Source organism: Rhinoraja longicauda, chromosome 16 (assembly GCF_053455715.1).
Source record: "Rhinoraja longicauda isolate Sanriku21f chromosome 16, sRhiLon1.1, whole genome shotgun sequence".
In the NCBI taxonomy this organism is placed as follows: Eukaryota; Metazoa; Chordata; class Chondrichthyes; order Rajiformes; family Arhynchobatidae; genus Rhinoraja; species Rhinoraja longicauda.
The window spans coordinates 33,813,844-33,839,190 of NC_135968.1; the positions used below are offsets into that span (position 1 = coordinate 33,813,844).

Consider the following 25,347-nt stretch of genomic DNA (forward strand, 5'->3'; position numbering starts at 1 on the left):
ACCCAGTGCTAGCATCTCCCCCTTCTCATCTGTTTTTCTACGTATTTTAGTATTTGTCCAACTCTTTTCTGAATTCTGTATGTGGATAGATTAAATAGTTAACAGTGGTAATGCTCCAGTATCTAAACATTCCTTTTCCACTTACATCTTCAATGTTAATACAATGCTCTCCATGTTAACCCCCCAACTCTCCAACCCATTGAGAGCTGGGAGAAGACCAACAGAAGGGGTTAGAAATGTCAGCACCCATCCCACCTGAGTGGTCCAGTTTGAAAAGGTACAATTCATGACACTGATGAATTGCTTAAAGTAAATGCAGCATGGAAATAGTAAGCTATCCAAAGTTGCTACGTTTTGACATGATCAATGCTACTACTTAAATTCAACAAAAAATTAGGTGATACCTCAAGTTGCAAGGGCAAATGCTTCTCATTCCCTCTGGTAGATAATCCTCTATTAAGAGGGCCAGGAGTACTTATCTCACACTCCTCAAGAATGCCTTTGGCCTCCCCCACTCTCCACAGGGACGTGCTCCTGACTACCAAAAACCCACCTGCTCCTCCCCCTTCTATTACTAAATTGACCCAGAGACGTCTCATTAAAATGCTGTCAAAACTCCAATCATTTGTATTTGAAACAGGGGTTCAAATAGTCTTCTAGTCTTCGGCAAATATGAACTCTTGTCTCAAATTTTCCAAGATATTTATATCTTCCCATTCTGAGTGAGATGATGGTGATGGGGACATTGAGAATAATGTGTACAATTTAATGTGCCCAAAGAATACCATCGTAGAAAAATAAGTGTAGATTCCTCTCAGCTATCCCTCTGTCCTTACAATTACTGCAAACATTGTGTGTCTTAAAATCTTTGAAATACATCATGTTTTCTCCAGTGTAAGTCAACAGGGCCCTTTGCAGACAGTGCAAAAGTGATCTGTGCAACAGCTTTCTGATAATGCTTCTTGGTTTCTGAAATGCTCATGGAAAATATGTTTCACAATACAGTAATTAACTCAATTTGATATACTATGACAGTAAGTAATCATGGAGATCTGTCTTGGTAACACGTGCATAGACACAAAAAGCTGGAGTAACTCAGCGGGTCAGACAGCATCTCTTGAGAAAAGGAATAGGTGACGTTTCAAGTCGAGACCCTTCTTCAGACACGTATGTCAGGCATTGGCTGCATTCTTATTTCGTGGGGCGGCACGGTGGTGCAGCGGTAGTTGTTGCCTTGCAGCGCCGGAGACCCGGGTTCAATCCTGACTACGGGTGCTGTCTGTACAGAGTTTGTACGTTCTTCCGGTAACTGTGTGCGTTTTCTCCAAGTTCTTCGGTTTCCTCTCACACTCCAAAGACGTACAGGTTTGTAGGTTAATTGGCTTGGTATAAGTATAAATTGTCCCTAGTGTGTGTACGATAGTATTCGTGTGCAAGGATCACTGGTTGGCGTGGACTCGGTGAGCCAAAGGGCCTGTTTCCACGCTGTATCTCTAAACTTAGTATAAACTAAACTTAGTATTAGCAGCCTGTCCCAGGTTGAATATTTGTGTGGGGGGGGGGGGGGGGGGGGAGGCGGGGAATCAACATTTTTTGGAAAACAGTTCAGACTTTCCAATATTCACGACTGGGGAAAGGACATGGAGAGAGGCAGGTGAGAACCGACAAAGAAAAGCTGCTGCTAAAATATCTTAACAATGAGGCATTTATCAACAGCTTGCCATTTTCAAGAAAAGTTGACTTTGATTTCAAAGCAAGATCTGGAAAGCAGTCAAGAATTTACTATAATATTAAATTTTGTTTGCATAAGTTGTATTATCAGTAGATCCATAATGTTTTTGGTTATTAACATATCACTGTTTAAATCTATCCACAGCATCAGTATTGGGTTCTGATGTACAGCTGGAGACTAATTGTAAAAAACAATTGAGTTATATTTGTGGTGTACATTCATGCTGTTGTCAGCCTACATGCTGGGTGTTGTGATCTCAGCCTCTACTGGATGTTATTAAGAAAAATATTTTTATACCTCAGAACTTTAGCAGTTAATTCAGTCATACATTTTTCCTTCGGGATACACCATATTCGTGTTAAAAAAAAACATGCAATGATTAAGTGATATTTTCAATACCCAGAACATATTTTGCTGCTCAATTCAATGTACATTGGCTACAAATGTGATAATACGACCCTGCTTTCTTTCATCTTGACATAATCATAAGTCAATTTCACCAGGAGTGAAATGCCATCAAGAACATGTGTGACACATTTTGCTTCATACTGGAATTTCCACATCGCACTTCCAGAAGTAATTTATATTTGAAGGGATGACATGAACCTAATGATGTTAATGCCTTTTTTTCAGAAATGCAAGGTGAAATTCAGACACGCATTTCCATAGTTTCTCTATCACTATTCATACGTAAACCACCTAGGTGGTTATACTGCCCTTTGCTCTGAAGTAAGTTATTTAAAGGGTCACTCACATTCCCACTTGCAACTCCTACACGCTTCTTCACAACACTCTGGAGGCTGCCTGCTCATGGCCAAATGTGTTTTCAATCATCACTGATGCTTCTTTTGACCTGCACTGCTGCTTCAGAACATGGTACTTCCTTACAATAGGTGGACGCATGGTGCTTCCATGGGTGTTGGTAGAAAACTTGGAACAGGAACACGGACACAGTCACGTCCGAAGTCCCAGTGCTGGAAGTGGTGTGGTTATTATTGCAGCATCCGTTGCTGAGGCCATGGTCTGAAGGCAGAGGCACTGAAGAGCTCAGTGAGAATCCACAGCAGTACACTCATAACATCTATGTGAATCAATGCTCTTTACCCAGTCACTCGGAGAAGAAGTGTTCACAAAAGCCTTAATTCACCAAGATGCCAGCACGGAGGATCATGTCCATTGCAGTCCCAGCTCTCGCTTTGCACCCATGCTGCAAGGAGTCCAGTTGGGGGAGTCCAGAACCAGGGGCCACAGTTTAAGAATAAGGGGTAGGCCATTTAGAACAGAGATGAGGAAAAACTTTTTTAGTCAGAGAGTTGTGAATCTGTGGAATTCTCTGCCTCAGAGGGCAGTGGAGGCCAATTCTCTGAATACATTCAAGAGAGAGCTAGATAGAGCTAGATAGAGGATAGAGGAGTCAGGGGGTATGGGGAGAAAGCAGGAACGGGGTACTGATTGAGAATGATCAGCCATGATCACATTGAATGGCGGTGCTGGCTCGAAGGGCCGAATGGCCTCCTCCTGCACCTATTGTCTATTGTCATGCTTGGACTTTTCAAAGTCATGGTTACTGTCACATTCACCTTTCCAACCTCAGGATGGTTCCACGCAGATGAAGCCAATATATGCCAAATCTCACAGCTTGCCAATCGCCATAACATTTTTGAGGTTACTGGTGCTCTATAGTTGAGGTGAAATGATCTCTACTTTTGTTTTTTAACAGATGAGGGACTACCAGGTGTGTGAGCTTACTCGCTTTACTGCCTTTCATGGGGTTCAGACTATTATAAACTATACTTCCGAGGCACTCTGCACTCCCATTCAGAACCTGGAGCTCTTCATAAACCACAAGACATTCCAGTCAGTCAACATTCCAGTCATGATGCACCGTGACAGGAACTTCCTCAAGGTTAAGGTAGGAGATACTGGGCACTCACATGTCTCCATTAGAAAGCAGTGACAGCTTCCCACTTTTCACACACCAGTCAAGTATGGATACCTACTTACGCAGCTCCATTCTTGTGCCTTCTCCAAGGCACAAGGCACTTGGGTGCAAGGCGAGAGCTGGGACTGCAATGGACATGATCCTCAGGCACTTCTCCTGAGTGCCACCATGATGAAAGCCACAGCAGCAAAAGTAACTTTAAGACATTTGGACAGGTACATGGATAGGAAAGGTTTAGAGGAATATGGGCTAAACCCGAGCAGATGGGACTAGTGTAGATGAGGCATCTTGGTCGGCATGGTAAGTTGGGCCAAAGGGCCCAGATTCTGTGCTGTATGACTCTATAACTCAAAGGAGATTGCTGTTGCCCATCAGCATTGAGAGGTCGTTACAATCAGACCAGCCATAATCTTATTAAATGTGGAGGGAGTTTGTGGAGCTCAGTATGTAACTCGAAGCTCATACGTACCACCACTTGATTAAGTCTTTCAATACGTGTCTCCCTCTTCACTGCCTTGTGCACAACTTAGCGAGAAAGTAAACAGAGCCCTTTGTCTGAAGATTTCCAGCAAGAGGAGAGAATGGAAGAAGAAGAATTTGGGCTATTTCACTGGCATTTGCAGCATGGTGCACCAGTACAACTGAATACTGGCAACACGGGTGGAAAACTCCACCTGGCTATCTTGTCAGGACTTGTCAAGTAGATCACCAATTGTTTAGATGTACGCAGTGCAAAAGGTTTCAGTCCATTCACCAACATCTGGCATTGCAATACACATTATTCAGTTAATAAGTTGCGGGTTTGGCCTCATCTCAAAACAGTCAACTGCACTCTTCCATTCCCCATCAGCACAGCTCTCTGACACAAGCAAATGTAAGGTATTTGTTAAATTGTGGGAGCACTCATTAGTTTACCCAGTATGTATTCTCTGGCTGAAGGCTGAAAAATAACAATACAGCCAGCCAGTCCAAGACACAAGCACTGCAAAAATATACCAACTCTTGTTATTTGGCTCAATAACGTGAAACAACAATGGTCATTCTCCCGGTGATAGCTTTCTTAGAATACCAGTCAGGATTCAATTCGGCCTGGGTAGATCACACCCACTGTTTTTAATATCACTCTCCAGAAAAGGTCAAACAATTCACAGCAAACAACTCCAACCATTAATCAGTCTGCAGATTTCAATCAGTTGAGATTCTTTAAAAAATCTTCTAATACATTGTCAGGATCAATTTCTCTAATAAACTAACAGCCAAAAAATGCCCAGCACACAGTTCAGCTCAAGATATTGTTCATTTCAATGAGGGAGGAAGCGCAGTAGATGAGGCAATAGATAACTGCATCACATGGAGATTGCAAACCTGCCAAGCTGCACCAGAGGCATTGGACTTGGCTGCTCCATTGTCCTTCGAGAGTTTAAAATTTAGTTCCATTTCAAGATATAGCGCGGAAACAGGCCCTTCAGTCCACCAGGTCCGCGCCGACCAGCGATCCCCGCACACTAACACTATCCTACACACACTAGGGACATCTTGCATTAATACCGAGCCAATTAGCCTACAAAACTGTACGTCTTTGGTGTGGGGGAAGAAACCGGAGCTTCCTGGAGAAACCTCAATCATGTCACGGGTAGAACGCACAAACCCCGTACAGACAGCACCCATAGTCAGTATCAAGCCCAGGTCTCTGGTGCTGTAAGACAGCAACTATCGCTGGACCCTCAAGCTGCCCGTGGACTCTCCTCCATACCAGTCAGTATGCTAAAACAAGACATCTTGAGCAAGTGAGTGCGAGAGAAGCACAAGAGCAAGAGAATATTTATGGCCTGTGCGTGAGCCTTATTCCAAGTCTCTCTCCAAATGCAATGCAATGACTTGGCGAGTAGAGTCAAGTAGAGGTGCTGCCTCACAGCTCCAGTCACCTTCATTTAATCCTGATCTCTGGTGCTGTCTGTGTGGAGTTTACATGTGGACTTCCTCCAAGTGCTCAGGTATCCTCCCATTTGACAAAGACATGCAGATGGCTCAGTTAACTCTCCACTGTAAATTGTCCCTACTCCCTATATAAGTAATAGAAAATGGGGGTAATTAAGTAGGATTACCATATTCTATATACCTCCATAATCAAATCATTATAGAAATGGGCACTCCATGGTTGGCATAAACCCAATTGGACCAATGGGTCTGTTTTTGTTCTGTACGTCTCTGAAGGCTTTTAAAAGCTGGAACTCCAAGGTTCAAATTTCACTCCAAGTATTCAGCAGGTAACATTAGGGCCCACAATTTTTCATTTAATACAAAATGTGCCCTTACAATTATTTGACAGCAATTAAAGATCACAATCCTTTGACAATTTAAAAAATTGCTTTAACTGTTTAAATTTGGACCAAATTAATTTCCAGGCTTTATTTTATTTTCCTTGATTTTTTTATTTTTTTTAAAGAACAAGGAATTGCACCAGTTTTCCTTGAGGAAAAATCGAACATTTTAAATGAATTATGATTAATTTCATATGGTGTAGAGGAACTCAAAAAGTGTTAAACCAGTACTTATATATTTTTAATATAACACTGCTGGCTAAATGAGTAAATGTTGTTTGTTTGCATTTCCAGGATCACTGGCTTTCCGTTGCCAAATTGGAAAGCAAGGAGGAAATTAGCTACGTGCGAAGCAAAGATAAAATTATAGTTACAAGCTTATGGATGATGTGGCAGGCATTCACTTTAAACTCTTGTAGCCCTTTGATAACAGTCTTCCCAGAATGGAAGTAGGTTTTAACAAAATAAAATCCACCATTTTGACCAAGCCATAATGAAGGATTGGCAGTATGTACCCATGTCAGGGCAGTAGGGGGAGGTGGGGTAATACACTATCCCTATAAATTATGATTACTTGCATATCAAATTATATCTAAGTATATCTATGTGCTACAAGGTAGATTAAACTGATTTATAAAACAAACCATCATAACCATTATGCTCAATGCCCAATTTATTTAAAGATGATTGTAACAAATGGCTTTGGCTCAGTTCAGTTTAGTTTATTGTCACGTGTACCGAGGTACAGTGAAAAGCTTTTGTTGATTTTTGGCAGCATCACGATTTTGTGTATTTCTAGATCCTTACTTTATTCAGGCAGGCCGTCAAGTCAATTTTATTTGTATAGCACATTTAAACACAACCCACATTGACCAAAGTGCTGTAAACCAGTGCAGGTACTAAAAAAGAACATACAATAGCACACAAACCTAATAACACAGACATAAACAGTTTACAGTTTACAGCGCCCCCTCGGAGGGCCTCAAATGCTAGGGAATAGAAGTAGATTTTGAGCCTGGACTTAAAGGAGTCGATGGATGGGGCAGTTCACATGGGGAGTGGGATGCTGTTCCACATTCTTGGAGCTGCAACCGCAAAAGCGCGGTCACCCCTGAGCTTAAGCCTTGACCGCGGGACGGTCAATAGCCCCAAGTCGGCCGACCTGAGGGACCTGGAGTTTGAGTGGTGGATTAGAAGATTTTTGATATGGGGGGGCAAGCCCGTTTAGGGCTTTGTATGCTGAGGGAGGTATATGTGAGTGAGGTAAAAAAAGAGGAAAAGAGCAGAGTGCTTGCGCGGGGGTCAAAAATATGGAAGATTTACACACAATTACTAGTTTCAAGCCTCTTTTAGTGCATTTCAAAGTAAAAACGGACATTACAAAATAATGTGAATATGTCAGTATACTAATAACATTTAAGTAAATTCGCACAGTAATTGATAATCAGCCCAAAAAGGTGGTAATTGGCTTTTCTGCTGTGTTTTATATTTTAACCCTGTCTTAATTAATTTTGTTATATAATCTTGCACTTAAATTTAATATTTACCCATTACAGTTCCATCACTGATTTTCTGGCACTCTTGGCTCCAGAGCTTTGCTGGTTTATCGAGCCGGCCAAGGAAGCCAGCTATGGGGATAGATTTGCTGGCTCTAGCTGGGCTGGAGTTCCAGAGCCCCGGCCGCAGGTTGCAAATTCAACCCACCGATCAGCCGTGGAAGTCCCGATGAGGTCGAGATTGGCTGCCTTTCCCAGCCTAGGTGCCACATTTTCATGTAGACTTTCAGGGCAGGGGAATTTCTGGCGGAACCCCTAGTGACCTCTAACGGCCGAATTGACAAATTTGGCCATGGAAGTCCCGATGAGGTCGAGTTTGGCTGCCTTGCCCAGCCTAGGTGCCACATTTTCGGGGAGACTTCCAGGGCGCGCGGGGGGCATTTCTCGCGGAACCCCTAGCGACCTCTAGCGGAACCCTAGTGTTCATTACAAGTCCATCATTGCTTTTCCTTTTTTTCCGATACGATTTCTCTGTTGGTAAACTTGGTTTTGGCAAAGTGAAAAAAGCGGAAATCATGCAAAAAGCGTGGAAAATGGATTTTAAAAACGCGGAAATCCGCGGAAAATTCCAAGCCTGTTTATTATCTAAAACTTCTAACATGTCAGTAAGGGCACTTCCACTCAGCCATTTAAAATAAAACAAGAATAACTAACAAATATTGGCAAAAGTCATAATGAAGCCAGCATTTTAACAAAATACCCATGAAGCAAAGAAATCTGTTACCGCCGTGACTCTGAAACAACAATGCTGCCCTGTGAAACAACCTAACTTACCGAGATGGCCAAAACCACAGTAAACATGTATAATAATAAGACCAGGCAGCACAGTCCAGCTATTAATTTCAGGCACACAAAACGTATTGCCAGCCTCGTCAATCCTGCGGAGATTTCCTTGCTAACACCAGAAGACGTGCCAAACTTCTGGGAACTATCCCACAGGACTAGTCAAGTCTGTTACAGTCATACTTTAAGATGCATGCTTACCAGCCATGCCCCAGCCATGCTCCTCCATTACCAGTATTTATTTTCCCACAAGAGAGAGGGGCAGTGGGGAGGAAGCACCCGTCCAAAGCAGCCAACCACCACCCAACATTTCATGCTGATTGATGGCAGGTCTTGTTTAAAGGACCAGTCAGCCACACTTTATTGAACAATAACATGCTTATAAGGGTCAGTTTGAGTTCAGCCAGGACTACATTGGTGCAGCCTTGATCAAAATATGAATGCAAAACCATTCCAGAGGTGAAGCAGCAGAAGATAAAGCGTTTTTTAAAAAATGTGGATGTTTATAACATACTAGCCCAAGTGGACCCGTTGGGCCCAAACCTCTCCTGCATTGGTGCAGCACCCTCTCCTCCCCCACTCCCCTCTCTCCTCAACCCCCCCTCCCCTCTCCCTTCTCCCCCACTCCCCCCTTCCTCCCTCCTCCCCTCCCCTCCCCTCCTTTTAAACTTTAAAATGTAAATAACTTAAAAAATATAAGACCGATTTCAATAAAACTACTTGCATTATCACTAAAGTCACAATGGTGAGTAAGGTGGGCCTAAAATTGTCGCGCTATCGTGTACCGTTTTGGCTGAAGTTCAGTCACAAACAAGAAAACAAATGAGAGATTTAGTATATAGATTCAATGCCATCTTGAATTACTTTCATTAAATATTTGTTTATGTAAAATCTAAACAGTATTTACTATATTTGTATCTATGTACACAAACATGGAATAGGAGATCTCAAGGTGTCAAACAGATGAAAAATAACTGTGGGTTAGAATGTTCATTATTAGGGATATTATTAGAGCTTTCAATTTGTCAAATAGCTTTTATAGCCTTGCTAATGGATAGTCTCGGTTCGGGAAAATAGTACCTGAAGCTTATCTGCCACGATGGATCTTTGATTAACCTACTTCAGTCAGACTCACTTTGGGGAAAACACTGTCAATAGACACATTGTCTGGACTAAACTGGCATGTTGTCTTTTTTTAATGCTAACTCACAGCCACGCTATACCTGGGCAGTCAGAAAAGCAACCTGTTCTATGGCTATTATTCCATGTCTTGTTCTTGTTCCTACCATTTCAACGTGTGAACCCTTCTAACGCTTATTTCTGAGGGAAAATACATTTCTTTACTGCACCAAAGTCAACAACACTCTCATAATAATATTTTGATTTTGGTGGAATGATGTTTTATGAGAACTGCTCAAAAGGATAAAAGGCCTACTCCTATTCCTATTTCTTAAGTTCAAATGTGCTTTCAGGCAAATGGGCAACTTCAATAAAGGAAATTGGTCACCTCTAAATGACAATGGACAGCAATACCATAAAATCTAGTCCAGCACCATTAACATTCTGGGGGACAGACACAAAAAGCTGTCACTCCAGCTATTTCTGCCTATCTGGTTTTAACCAGCATCCGCAGTTCCTTCTTACACACAACATTCTGCGGGACATCATTAAGCACAGTATGAACTGAGCCAATCAGATAAATATAGTGGTTACAAGAGCAGGTCGGAGGCTGAACATTCTGCAACAATTGGCTCATCTCCTAGCTTTCCACCATTTACAAGACAGAAGTGGCAAGGAATACTCACTGTTAATCTGGGCGAGTGCAGCTCTAACAGCACTCAAGATAATTGATATTATCCAAAACAACCCAGTCTGCTTCTCTGGCACCAGATCCACCATCCGAAATATTCATTTCCTTCACCATGGCTACAGTGTTTACCGACTACAAGAAGCAATGCAGCAACTCATCGACAGCAGCCCGCAAACCAGACAACTCTCCCATGAAGAAGGGTAAAGGCAGCAGGAGCACCTACAACCCACACATCATTCTGACTTGGAACTATGTTGCTGTTCCTCCATTGTCACGCAGTCTAAATCAGTGGCACACAACCTTTTTTTTACTGGGAAGACCAGATTTACAATCCAAACCAGTTCCAAGAGCACTCGAGAGCAGTGCAATTTATTGTATCCAAGCTATTCAGAAAAATACATAAAACCTAAGTGCTTCTTTTTAAAGAAAAGCCAGCTCTATCGCCTGAGGGAAAACATTTTCCAAGTCAGGAAACTATACATATTTTCTCGATGTCCACACTCAATAAAGCACAGCACAGGATCAGGCCCTTTGGCCCAAAATGTCTGTTTCTTGCATAGTGCAAATCTAAGCTAACCCCTTCTGTGTACATTGCCTATCTAAAAGTCTCTTAAGCACCACAATCACACCTACTTCACCACAATAGACAATAGACAATAGGTGCAGGAGTAGGCCATTCAGCCCTTCGAGCCAGCACCGCCATTCAATGCGATCATGGCTGATCACTCTCAATCAGTACCCCGTTCCTGCCTTCTCCCCATACCCCCTCACTCCGCTATCCTTAAGAGCTCTATCCAGCTCTCTCTTGAAAGCATCCAACGAACTGGCCTCCACTGCCTTCTGAGGCAGAGAATTCCACACCTTCACCACCCTCTGACTGAAAAAGTTCTTCCTCATCTCCGTTCTAAATGGCCTTCCCCTTATTCTTAAACTGTGGCCCCTTGTTCTGGACTCCCCCAACATTGGGAACATGTTATCTGCCTCTAATGTGTCCAATCCCCTAATTATCTTATATGTTTCAATAAGATCCCCCCTCATCCTTCTAAATTCCAGTGTATAAAAGCCCAATCGCTCCAGCCTTTCAACATACGACAGTCCCGCCATTCCGGGAATTAACCTAGTGAACCTACGCTGCACGCCCTCCATAGCAAGAATATCCTTCCTCAAATTTGGAGACCAAAACTGCACACAGTACTCCAGGTGCGGTCTCACCAGGGCCCGGTACAACTGTAGAAGGACCTCTTTGCTCCTATACTCAACTCCTCTTGTTACGAAGGCCAACATTCCATTGGCTTTCTTCACTGCCTGCTGTACCTGCATGCTTCCTTTCATTGACTGATGCACTAGGACACCCAGATCTCGTTGAACTCCCCCTCCTCCTAACTTGACACCATTCAGATAATAATCTGCCTTTCTATTCTTACTTCCAAAGTGAATAACCTCACACTTATCTACATTAAACTGCATCTGCCATGTATCCGCCCACTCACACAACCTGTCCAAGTCACCCTGCAGCCTTATTGCATCTTCCTCACAATTCACACTTCCCCCCAACTTAGTATCATCTGCAAATTTGCTAATGGTACTTTTAATCCCTTCGTCTAAGTCATTAATGTATATCGTAAATAGCTGGGGTCCCAGCACCGAACCTTGCGGTACCCCACTGGTCACTGCCTGCCATTCCGAAAGGGACCCATTTATCCCCACTCTTTGCTTTCTGTCTGTCAACCAATTTTTTATCCATGTCAGTACCCTACCCCCAATACCATGTGCCCTAATTTTGCCCACTAATCTCCTATGTGGGACCTTGTCGAAGGTTTTCTGAAAGTCGAGGTACACCACATCCACTGACTCTCCCTTGTCAATTTTCCTAGTTACATCCTCAAAAAATTCCAGTAGATTTGTCAAGCGTGATTTCCCCTTCGTAAATCCATGCTGACTCGGAATGATCCCGTTACTGCTATTCAAATGCTCAGCAATTTCGTCTTTTATAATTGACTCCAGCATCTTCCCCACCACTGATGTCAGACTAACTGGTCTATAATTACCCGTTTTCTCTCTCCCTCCTTTCTTAAAAAGTGGGATAACATTTGCTATCCTCCAATCCACAGGAACTGATCCTGAATCTATAGAACATTGAAAAATGATCTCCAATGCTTCCACTATTTCTAGAGCCACCTCCTTAAGTACTCTGGGATGCAGACCATCAGGCCCTGGGGATTTATCAGCCTTCAGTCCCATCAGTCTACCCAAAACCATTTCCTGCCTAATGTGGATTTCCTTCAGTTCCTCCATCACCCTAGGTTTTCCGGCCCCTAGAACATTTGGGAGATTGTGTGTATCTTCCTCAGTGAAGACAGATCCAAAGTAACGGTTTAACTCGTCTGCCATTTCTTTGTTCCCCATAATAAATTCCCCTGCTTCTGTCTTCAAGGGACCCACATTTGCCTTGACTATTTTTTTCCTCTTCACGTACCTAAAAAAACTTTTGCTATCCTCCTTTATATTATTGGCTAGTTTACCCTCGTACCTCATCTTTTCTCCCCGTATTGCCTTTTTAGTTAACCACCACCCCTAGCAGTGTGTTCCAGGCATGCACAACCCTCTGTGTAAAACTTTTACCCATCTAGTTCTTTGACATGTACACCCTGGGAAATAGCTTCTGACTCTCCACCCTATCTATGCCCTTCATAATTTTATGAACTTCTATCTGGTCTCCCCTCAGTTTCCGATGCTCCACAGAAAGCAATTCAAGTTTGTCAAAGTAAAACACAAAGTGGTGGAGTAACTCACCAGCATCTCTGAACATGGATGGATGATTTTTCGGGTCTGGACCAGAAGATGCTGCTTGACCCACTGAGTTACTTGAAAACTTTGTGTCTTTTTTTAAAACCAGCACCTGCAGTTCCTTGTTTCTCCAGGTTTGGCCAACCTTATTTTTATAGCTAATAATCCACAAAACATCCTGCTAAATTTCTTTTGCTCCCTCTCCAAAGTCTCCACATCCTTGGGGTGGCCAGGACTGAAGACAATACTCCAAATTGGCCGAACTAAACTTTTTATAAAGCTGCTTCATGATTTCCTGACTCTTACACTGAATGCCCCGATGAATGAAGGCAAGCATACGATAGGCCTTCTTTGTCACTGTCTACTTGTGTTGTGACTTTTGGGGAGCTATGAACATGGAACCAAGAACCTTCTGTACATCAATGCTCATGCACCTATCATTAAGTGTATCCTTCCCCAGACATTTAATGTCCCAAAGTGCAATACCGTACACTTGCCTGGATTAAATTCCATTGCCATTTTTACACCCACATCTATAATTGATCAATATCTTGCTGCACCTCTTAACAAATCTCGTCATAGTGGGGAGGTCACCAATTTTGCCATCATCTGCAAACTTACAAACTAACTACATTTTTATCCAAGTCATTGATATACTTCACAATCAACAGAAATACCAGTTCTGATCCCTGTGAAACACCATTGGAAACCATCCTAGAGGCAGAAAATCACACTTCCATCACAACCCTTTGTCTTTCAAGAAGGACCCGTTGTCCTTCACGTTTATGCACACGTTCTTGTCTGCAATGAGAGCATGACCTAGAAAGATGACCAAAGCAGGGAAGGCAGTTCAAAAACTCTTTAAGCCCAATATGTCTGCACCAACTCAATAAAATTGTTCAGTGGGATTTTTGTCTGTACCAGCAAGAAGCACGTGCCATAGCTGTGCCCTGTGATGTAGTGATACTTGTGTCCACACTAGTGACAGATCTGTAACCACACAATATCCCATTGTAACATGCTGATAGATTGCACACTTGTACTGCACTAAAGTATTGCTTAGTAATAAATCTGTGCATACCAGTACTATTCCCTAATGTTACATGGTGATTAGCGGGAACAGTTCAAAGTGATGCAAAGCGATAGGCCTGTATGTACCAGCACTACGTCCCAATGTAACATGTTGACAAAACTGTACCAACACTATCTTATTGTTACACAATGACAGATTTGTTCCTGCACCAATGATTCAAAGTGATAGACCTGTCGCCCAGTACTGTCCCCAAGTGTTTCATGGTGGTTGACCTGTTCCCACCAGAACTCTATTTTAGCACTGCATGGTAACAACTGAGCCTACCAGTACCATGCCCCTGTTTTACTCTACGACAAACTAATTTCCCGAATACCGTAAATGTGTTCCACAGGGACAGACCTTTGCCTACTAGTGTGCACCCTAGTACTACAATTAGTGGTCCATGTCCATCAGTGCTATACCTCAGTGTTTCATACAATACGATACAACTTTATTTATCCCAGGATGGAAATTGATCTGCCAACAGTCATAAAAACGCAAAATACATGCAACATGAAATTAAAGTCTCATGGTATCAGTTATGCCCACCATAACCATACTTCAATGTAACATAGAATATATTATGTCCCCCCTAAAATCAGTCTGAAGAAGGGTCTCGACCCGAAATGTCACCCATTCCCTCTCTCCAGAGATGCTGCCTCACCTGCTGAGTTACTCCAGCATTTTCTGATAACTTAGAATATAGTACAGCATGCAAACAGGCCCGTTGACCCAGTGTCTGATCCAAACAAGATCCCTTCTACCCGCACATGATCTAAATTCCTCTAATCCTATATATTCATGTGCCTATCTTAAGCACCACTATCGTATCTGCTTCCACCACCACCCTGGCAGCATGTTCCAGGCATCTTCCACACTCAAAGTAAAGAAATCTGACACACACATTCAATTTAAGTTTACCCCCTCTCTCCTTAAAGCTATGAAAGAGCAGCCAGGCTACAGCCAGATACACAGTACCCTATGTTACACAGCACAGTTGGGCATGTATTGCATGGTGATAGGCTTATGGATCTTGTTGTTACGGTATTCCAGTGTTACATAGTGACAGATATGTGCCAATCAGTCTACACTCCAGAATTGTATTACCAGATCCACACTCACCAATACAAAGTGTATGGATGTAAACCTGGACCTGGAACCTCAAAGTGGGTCAGATGTGATTCAAGGCTTGGTCTGGTCTCCTGTTCTCTGCCCCAGAGTCAGATGGGAATCACATGGCCAAAAGAAGCAGCTGGCTGGTGTGTGTGCGAGTGTGTGATGGCGGGAGAAGGAGAGGTGTGGAGATGGCGAATCTTACTCTCCACTTTAGTGCCTCTCCTTCAGATGCTGTCTTGGAACTGCTTTTTCAGGGAGCTGAGGTTTCAAGAAGTGGGCAGAAGGGTATCTCTTGTTGCAGGGATGGTGATTGCTTGTCAGTAGAATAGACACACCCACAGGGTCCCAATTTGAACCATGAACCAGCAGGACAAGATCTTTACCACGCAAGACTGCAATCACAGGGGTTGCCGAGTTTCAAAATGTCAATTTCCAATTCCCAAAGCCAATTAAGGATGGGTAATAAATGTTATTCTTAAAGTAGCACTTCAGTGAAGAAAAAATATACATTATTTTATTTCTCCCTTCTGCCCCAAGTATTCAATGCTGGTTTGGGCTCTACAGCAAACAACCTATAAATGAAATAACACAGCAATTCAGAGGCTGGAAGCAAGATGTTTACAGACAGAAATATGTTTGTGGCCTACGTCTAGGCCTTATCATTCCTTAATATGTTCCTTCACTTTTATATCACACATTCTAGGAAATCCCAGAAAACTCTGTACGACCGCAATGGCTGCCGCAGATGTTTACTGTTGCTGTGAAATTTTACAATTATGGTTTTAATAGTGTTACATTTTTAATAAAATCAAAATTATTAAAAGTAATTACTAAGTAGTAGTTCTGTGATACCAGTCAAGTCAACAAGTCTTGACTGTGTACAAAGAAGACAGTGAGTTTTTTGCAAAACAATTCACAATAGATGGCTCTGATCCTTGAGACCAGCACATTCAAAATCTTTGCAATGTGACATTATCCACCCCTGTAAAATGTGGCCTTTTTATATTTATTGGCGAATTTGTTACAAAACAATTAAGCCTGAAGATTTTCCACTTGGAAAACAGCATTATATGAGACTAAAGGCCAATTACTTTTGCTTTCCTTCAGTTCTTATCTTTTGTAGCTGGTAAACTAAAAGTGGCAGTACAAAACTCTCCATTGTCCTCCTTGCCTCAGTTCCTTGCTAATTGTTTTCACCTAGGACCCACATGGCTCTGAAATAAATTTCTCACTGGCAGACTGTTCTGAAATGATGACCAGCAAGTCATGTTATTGCAGCATAAAAACACAGATCCCACAAAATAGCAAATCTCAAATTACTACTTTAATCAACCACTGACTCTCAGAGAACAAACACAACTTTCACCCCTGCTCCACCTGATTGCACCGGAAATGGTGATTTTACTTCACATAATCCCCACGAGTGAAAGAGCTCTAAAGCTCGCAAAAAAAAACATTTTCCATTAAAACACTGCTACAAAACTTAAATGATTTCTGTATATCAGATACATTCCACTCTTGCAGATTTATAAAATGTATTGCATGTCAGTTTTCTGGTAAATCAGCAAAAAAATCATTTCTCAATACTAATTGCTGCTCAAATCAATAATCTTCCTTTGTGAAAACTGCACATTGACAAAATGTGGCTCAAATTGTCTTTTATGTTACTGGCAGACTAAAAAGAAAGGGCATCCGTAACACCCTGCAGTTATTTAATTGATTCAGCAACTGGACAATTAACTCTCCAGGTTTATGAAGCCAAATAAGGCAATTCACTCCTGTTTCTATTTCATTCCAAAATGTATTTTTCGCACTTGGGCATATGATGTTGAAGATGACCACGGGGTTGATCTGAGGTGATCAGGGTGAAAACAAGAGGGTGGGGGTACGTTTCTGGTACACAAAACTAGAAAGGGAAAAATAAAATCAGTAAAACAAAATGAAACAGTACAGAAGTTTTAATAAGGGAATAAGACATACTATCGGAAAGACTGGCTAACAATTATCGCAACGTGTCAGTATAAGAACTATTTTTAATCACGCACCTCATTGACAGATAGGATTTACCAGTTGTGTAGGAGGCCTAGTGTACTTGGACCAATCAAATCCATCAAGTTCAGTTATCCAGTCATACTTGTGTTTCCACAAATGTTGTTATTAATATCCTGAAACTAATCCAGATTAATGCTTACAATGACTACTATGAACTCACCTTATGTCACTGTCAGATAAGGAATTCCAAAATAACACAATAACCATAATAACCATTATTTGTTTCAGTGCTACATTTGTTATGATGACAAGAATCTGCCAAACACGCAGTTTAAATATAAATCACAATTGAAGTCATTGTTACATTTGGAAACTCTGAGGCGATTAAAAAGCATGTGTGGATAAATAATTTGAATCTGCCAAATATATCTTTACTTCATTGATATATAATGCAAATGGGATTAGAATATATACAACTACACTTCCTGCCATTCAACACCCTAAGGAAATAGACACTCTTAAATAGACACTCTCCATAAAAATGAAACATTGCTGCTAACCTACATGGGACTACAAATGTTTGAAAAGGAATTGGCAATAGCTGCATTGGCTGTTGTTTCTGGATGTATACTGTCACTCGACTTTGAAAGCTGATTCTAACTTGTTCCAAATGCTGTGAAATTACCATTTTTTCAAATTTTCTCCTTTTCCTGTTCTTCTGATATGTACTGCTGCTTAACAATTTGAAGAATAGGAGAATGTGGACATAGCCCAGACCATCACATAAACCAAACTGCCTTCTATTGATTCCATCTACACTTACGCTGTCTTGGCAAGGACCGGTCTCACCCAGATCACTCCTTCTTCTCCCCTCCCCCATCAGGCAAGAGGTACAGAGGTTTGAAATCGCACACCTCCAGATTCAGGGACAATTTGTTCCCAGCTGTTATCAGGCAACTGAACCATCCACTGGCCAGCTAGAGTGCGGTCCTGACTTCCCATCCACCTCTGTGGGGGTCAAGGAAAGAGCATTCCCGTCACGGCCCTGTTTCCACCAATCTTTCCACCACTACCCACAAGAAACACAAGAAGCGCAAGCCACCATTGTATGCAGATGCCGAGAAGTGTGTTCAGCTCCGGTTGAACAATTTCTAATCTTGTGATATGGGCTCGATAAGAAGATCTGCCTCTGTAGGACAAAGGCACATCAAACTGCCTGACCGACTGAATTTTTCTAGCATTATCTCTTTTAACATGTGCAAGGTTGCACAAGTGTGGTGCTTAAGGATATTAAAACAAGTATTTTCAAAATGCCATTTTGGTTTATTTATTCGTTTTCTCTGGGAATAAGGTGCACACCATAACTTGCCAGCAATCTACAAACGAGAGGAAGAATTGACCTAAATGTTGCTTGCCAAGTACTTTAAACACCTTATGCAGCAGATGCTAATCTTGCCCTTCGTGACAGCACAGTCATCATCAACAAGGTCATCTCTGTGGGTGGCACAGACCAACTCTGGTGAAACAGGTGAGAGTCTGTTTAACTCAGTATGTTGGCAAAGGTACAGAAAAAAAGGTTGTTAAAATGTGCCTGAATGCTTACCAGATACTAAAAGAGTGCACAACAGTCTCATTGCCTTTAGCTGAAACACTTGTCCCTGCATTCCTTAAACTGATACATTACCATGGATGCCATTTATCAATGTTTAAAATTACTAGTTTGAAGGTATTTGGAAAGAATGGTGACTATACCTCCCAAGAGCAATTTGAAAGATTGTAATAGAGCAAAGACGTTTTCCCTTCTTTGCCAATTAAAACGATTTTCAGCTGTTATTCCACAATAAATGAGGAACTTTCAAGACTAAGCTTAAATTAGGTTTTTTTTAAGTAAAAAATTGTACAAATGTGCACTTCACATTGTAGAAAATAATGTTACATGAAAAAGTGAATTGATATGAGAAGTCTGCTTCATTAGGCAACAGTGTCCATACCTAAACCACTGAGTTACTCCAGCACTGTCTTTTTGTCATCTGCCTATCAAAAAACCCCGCACCCATATCCACTTATCACTCATTAGGCTTTCTACTTGCCCTCCACTCTTCCAAATTTCTCTCCCCCCCCCCCCCCCCACGCCACAATCAGTCTGAAGAAGGGTCCCGACCCAAAATGTCACCTACCCTTGTTCTCCAGAGATGCTGCCTGACCCATTGAGTTACTCCAGCACTTTCTGTATTTTTAAAATATTTTATTCTTCCCATTCCAAATGGAAATTCCATACATTTTGGATTTAAAAGTTCTATTGTTATAAAGCAGTACTTCTCACAAGTTAAAGCTATTCATTGTTCCAAAACAAAATAAATCAAATGCATCTTTCACCAACTCCAAAAGATATTTGCTCTAATCAGATGTGTAATCTCTTGACATGATGGGAAACAAAGGTATTCTCTCTATATTAAAAGATTTCTTGAGGCCATAGTTTTTTTCCCCCCAGTAAACTAATTAACTTGATCAATTCTCAAAATGAGGGACTGTCAGGTAATTTCTTCAGTGTTTGTATGATTTGGGAAAGCAAAGTTGATAGTATTACAACACTAAATATGCTTGGGAAATGTTTTCATTGTCTAAATGAGTGGGACATCCCAGGTTTATGAAGGCACTACCTACATGGAACTTTATTTTTTATAAACATTTCATGAATGACTTGTGGAATAGTTTGCTGCTTCAAAGGTTGCTATATAACAGCTGCTGCTACCATAAGACAATGTATCAAATTGCTCAGATGGAAGCATTTGGAAACATTTTTGTCCCCCACATGGTGGGGGGTTCAGTTCAAATAAAACTAAAACATAATTGAGTAGATAATCTAGTCACATTCCAGGGTGGCTTTGTGGGAGTACTGCATGTTATTAAACGGCATTCCCTCCCCATTAAATACAAGAAGATAGCCTACAGTCCTGGCCAGCATTCCTTCCCCAAACAACACCAAGACCTTTTTTAACCCTCAAAAGTGTGTCCGCACTTCAAAAGTAAACCATTATGAAGATGCAAAAGTGTTACATGGATACCAGATAGTTTTAGCTAAATAGGGATTACTGTCGGAGAGCAAAGCACCAACACCTGTGATTTAAAAAATCTGATATTCTAGATCCTTCAGCCCACCTTAACAGGGTTGTACTCTTTCAAATGCTTTTTCAATTAAATGTATCAATTAACTTGCCCCCCTGACATCAGTCTGAAGAAGGGTCTCGACCCGAAACGTCACCCATTCCTTCTCTCCTGAGATGCTGCCTGACCTGCTGAGTTACTCCAGCATTTTGTGAATAAATACCTTCAATTAACTTAAGATACATTAAATGCATGGAGACATTTTTACTCTTATTCTCCTGAAATGAAATGTATGAAAAATCAAAATAATAAGGCCTGCTGTCCTGCGGAAAACATCAGACCTTAAAAACAGCAAGGAGCGAGTGAGGAAAATAAAACCTTTCGAGATGCACGGTCAATGGTGTGCGACAACAAAGGAAACAAGTGGAGCTAATGTTTATTCGAAACAACATCATGTGTTACAGTGTTACAATTCTACATACACTGTTGCCAGCTGTCTGCCTAAAGGTATGCAAGAGTACTTACTGCACAATGCTTTCTGTGTGACACCAATCTCAAACCTCAGAATACCTTACACATTCCATCGCCCCAGCTAGGAACAGTTCTGCACCGTGCAGGAGGAATAGACCACAGTCGTATCATCTGATCTTGGCAGCAAGTCACACCTTCCTTCATTTATCAACATGGTTACTCGGAGCAATAATCTGTACTTTATCTAATGGCATCATGCCCCAATCAACCCTTTAAATGATCCAAGCAGCATTACTACAGTTTGGAAGAAATCGAGGATTATTTTAGTGTTCCAGAAAAAACTGCAAATGCAAAAGATAAATAACACAAAGCTGTAAATTCATAATCCATTTACATCCATTCTCTCACAAAATGCTGAAGACATCAGTCTGAAGAAGGGTCTCGACCCGAAACGTCACCCATTCCTTCTCTCCAGAGATGCTGCCTGACCTGCTGAGTTACTCCAGCATTTTGTGAACAAATACCTTCGATTTGTACCAGCATCTGCAGTTATTTTCTTATACATCCATTCTCTATACAGAGCACAATAACGATGATCTGTGTGCACAGTAGGGGGGGGGAGGAGATGGCATCTTCAGTACAGAACTGGTCCATATGATTGCCTACCAGGCATTACTTTTGCTTCTTGGGACTAAGAAAACAAAATCATTTAAAATACCACCAAAATTGCGACTCTTTATTTTCCCCGCAATGATAAAAAAAAAGACAAAACTTTTTTTAAAAATAGGTCGTGGCAATCGTGGCAGGGAAGGAAGAAAACGCTGGCGTTTGTTTTCCAGAGAGCACAGACGCGGTGCTGGGAGGGAGTGCGACTTTCCCCGGGCAGTCTACAAGGGCAGACCCTGGGCATCGACCCGTGAGTGAGTGACCATGTGCGGTCGGTCAGTCCCGCTCAGCCCGCCAGCGGGATGCCAATCCGCACTAAATGAACTGGAACGGAATCGACCGCCCCCCTCCAAACCACACACTCCAAGGAAAAACCTCAAGCTCCCACTTTAAAAACAAAATCATCAATAAACCTCATCCGAACAATAACGACCCTCCACCCCCCCTCCCTCCCTCCCCAGAAATACAAATCCCCTCGAAGAAACATCAAAATCAAAGTGAAACTCTGGAACAAAAGGCGTTACTAAAACGTGAATAAGCCTCGCATTCTTTCCTCGCTCGGTCTCGGATATATATTTATTTCAATATTACTTTGGACACTGGCTGGACTTGCAATTATGATACAATCACAGGAAAACGAATACCCACAGGATCATCCATCCTTTCGGGACTAAGAGGATGCGGCACGTTGCATCGGTTAATAGACGGGTAAATATAGGTGATATATATATATACATTTTTTCGCCAACGTTATTTCTTCGGAGGAGGTTGTCAACGGCGTTGGGTCGGTCTCACTGTAGCCGGCGGCGTTGTAGCCGTGTTGAGGACACGCTCACTCACCCCTTGTGTACGGGCAGGGCAGGGCGGGCTTCAGCTGTTGTTGGAGCGATGCTTCCACTCCGGCTCCCACTGTCACTGACTGACTTCACACATTGTAACCGTATACGCGCACTGCATCACCGCCAGGGGAGGGAGGGAGGGAGGGAGGGAGGGAGGGAGGGAGGGAGGGAGGGAGGTGGGGGAGAGGGTGGGAGGGTGAAGCAGAGAGGGTGGGAGGGAGGGAGGGAGGAGGGAGCAGGGAGGGAGGGAGGGAGGGGGGCAGGGAGGGAGGGAGGGAGGGAGGGAGGGAGGGAGGGAGGGAGGGAGGGAGGGAGGGAGGGAGGGAGGGGGGCAGGGAGGGAGGGAGGGAGGGAGGGAGGGAGGGAGGGAGGGAGGGAGGGAGGGAGGGAGGGAGGGAGGGAGGGAGGGAGGGAGGGAGGGAGGGAGGGAGGGAGGGAGGGAGGGAGGGAGGGAGGGAGGGAGGGAGGGAGCAGGGAGGGAGGGAGCAGGGAGGGAGGGAGGGAGCAGGCAGGAGAGAGGGAGGGAGAGAGAGGGAGGGAGAGGGAGGGAGAGGGAGGGAGAGGGAGGGAGAGGGAGGGAGAGGGAGGGAGAGGGAGGGAGAGGGAGGGAGAGGGTGGGAGAGGGTGGGAGAGGGTGGGAGAGGGTGGGAGGTGAGGGAGAGGGTGGGAGGAGACGGTGGGAGAGGGAGAGGGGGAGAGGGGAGAGGGGGAGAGGGGAAGAGGGAGGGAGGGGGAGAGGGAGGGAGGGGGAGAGGGAGGGAGGGAGGGAGAGGGAGAGTCACCGGCTCTGCTCCCAGCCCACTCCCAGTACTCGTTCGCCCGCTGTCAGACCACGTACCCAGGGAGGGCAGCCCGCGTTGGGGGTGTCCAGGGTCCGCAGGTCTTCCTTGCAACTCGGGCCAAGCGTCCACTGGCCCGTTCCCCTCCGCAGCCCGTCTTGCTGCCGCGGAGCTGTCCACTCATTTACTGCCAATCGGCTGAAATGAAGGGGAAGTAGGCTTGTCACTTCCTGGACAGACTGCTTCTTCTGAAGCTGTTTCTACACGCCAGGAAAATAAAGTTAATCCCCCCTTGCGTGGTGTGCAAACGACCGATGGTTTTATTTTTATAAGCAGCGTACAATGTCAGCTTTATATATATATATAATATATATATTTTATTTTTTTAAATGCTTGGTTTTGCAAACTCCCCCTTCCCCCAGACTGACTCCGATACTGTCGCGATTATCGTGCTAGGTGGCGCAGCGACCCAAGCTCCCGACTCTGCAAGAAACTGGGGGATTGAGCTGCTGGATGAGATCGACAGCTGAATGAAACAACCCCGCCTGTCCAAGCAATTGCCAAAGCTTTTTACACCAGAAAATAACCGTGCACAGGTAAAGCCATCATTACAGACAACCAGGAAAAAGTAAAGTGCAAATACAACAAATACTGTAATTAAGATAGATACATAAAGCTGGAGTAACTCAGCTGGACAGGCAGCATCTCTGGAGAGAAGGAATCTCTGGAGACCCGTCTGAAGAAGGGTCTCGACCAGAAACGTCACCCATTCCTTCTCTCCAGAGATGCTGCCTGTCCCGCTGGGTTAGTCCAGCTTTATGTGTCTGTCTTCGGATTAAAACAGCATATGTAGTCCCTTCCTGCAATACTGTAATTAACTCTTTTGTAAAGCAGCATCTGCAGTTCCTTGCGTCTACAATAAATACTGCGGTTTGAAGATGTCAAGTGTGCATGAATGGGGTAGTGTGTTGCAAGAGCTGGTTTGTGTTTCATGAAGGGGGTTTTAATTACCTCCTGAGCCTGACAGACCATAAGGGCTCCAGGTTTGAAGTTCTGTTCTTCGTATACTGAATGTGGAGACCTCATCTGGACAACTTTGGAAGTGCTACAATAATGGCAACAAAGTGCATTTATCCTATATCGAAGTGAAACTCTGGAACAAAAGGCGTTACTAAACGTAAATAAGCCTCGCATTCTTTACTCGGTCTCGGATATATTTGGGTTTAACATAAGACTTCGCCCAACACGAGAGCCGGTCACAGTAAAGTAAATACACCGATTATTTGAGTGAAATGGGGACATTTACTCATGGGTTTCTAAGGCAAGGAGGAGCGAAAGGTAAGAGGGAAAATCACTGCGACTGGCAATAGCCACAGAAGACACACTGCTAGCAGGAGCGAAGGAACATGATCAGACTTGGAGGAATGGGAGGATGGCCAGCACATATATTGAGACGGAGAGGTGGAACAACAAAGTGGACTAAAGAGAGGAGAGCCAATTTAAAACGAGAAATGGTGATCTGTATTGAAGGCATAACCTCAGCACTCCCCAAACAGCTCTCCGGGCAATGAAATACTCCTGGAGTGTAGTCAATACAATGCAAGAAACACGGCCAATCATGCACAGCAAGATCCCACCAGTACCAGAGTTACGGAGAGAGATTAGACAGACAGGGCTTGTTTTCCCTGGAATAAAGTAGGCTGAGGAGTGATATGATTGAGGTATATAGTAGTGTAGGAAAATAACTGCAGATGCTGGTACAAATCTCCTCCCCCTTCCCAGTTCTCCCACTGGTCTTCCTGTCTCCAACTACATCCTATCTTTGTCCCGCCCCCTCCCCTGACATCAGTCTGAAGAAGGGTCTCGACCCGAAACGTCACCCATTCCTTCTCTCCTGAGATGCTGCCTGACCCGCTGAGTTACTCCAGCATTTTTTGATACCTTGATTGAGGTATATAGTACTGTGAAGGCCGTCGATATAGCAGATAGTCAAAGCGTGTTTTACTGACAGTAGGGTATCAAAGACAAAAAGTAATCGGTTTAAAGTGAGAGGAAGAATGTTTAAAGGGGATTTGGGGGTCATTTTGTTTTACTCAGAGAATGGTTGCTATCTGGAATGCGGAGCCACAAGAAACATTTGTACAGGCACTTAAATTGGCAAGGCTTGCAATTGGAGCATAATGGGATTTAGTACAGATGGTAAAAGACGGGGAAGGGGTTAAAATAGCAACCTGAAGATTCAGGAGGCCTCGACAGGAGGCAAGTGTTCAGCAATATGGTCACTTAGTCTACATTTCGGTTTTGCCAATGTAAAGGAGGCCACACCTGGAGCACCAAATGCCTTGGGAGCACCTATTCACTCCCCTTCTACCCTCC

The 25,347-nt window shown here is 43.2% G+C and overlaps 1 protein-coding gene across 3 annotated transcripts in view; it reads right to left on the minus strand.

Moving 5' to 3' along the window:
- fam53b (family with sequence similarity 53 member B) overlaps positions 1–23,161 on the minus strand; it is a 101,794-nt gene extending 78,633 nt beyond the window's left edge. For 2 of the 3 annotated variants that reach the window (XM_078413587.1, XM_078413585.1), the window contains exon 1: positions 22,089–22,267. The gene's annotated coding sequence lies outside the window, so the exon portion shown is untranslated. Of the gene's footprint in view, positions 1–22,088; positions 22,268–23,030 lie in introns of those variants that run through there. The other variant, XM_078413586.1, reaches the window with a different exon arrangement.
- Positions 23,162–25,347: the final 2,186 nt, after the last annotated feature.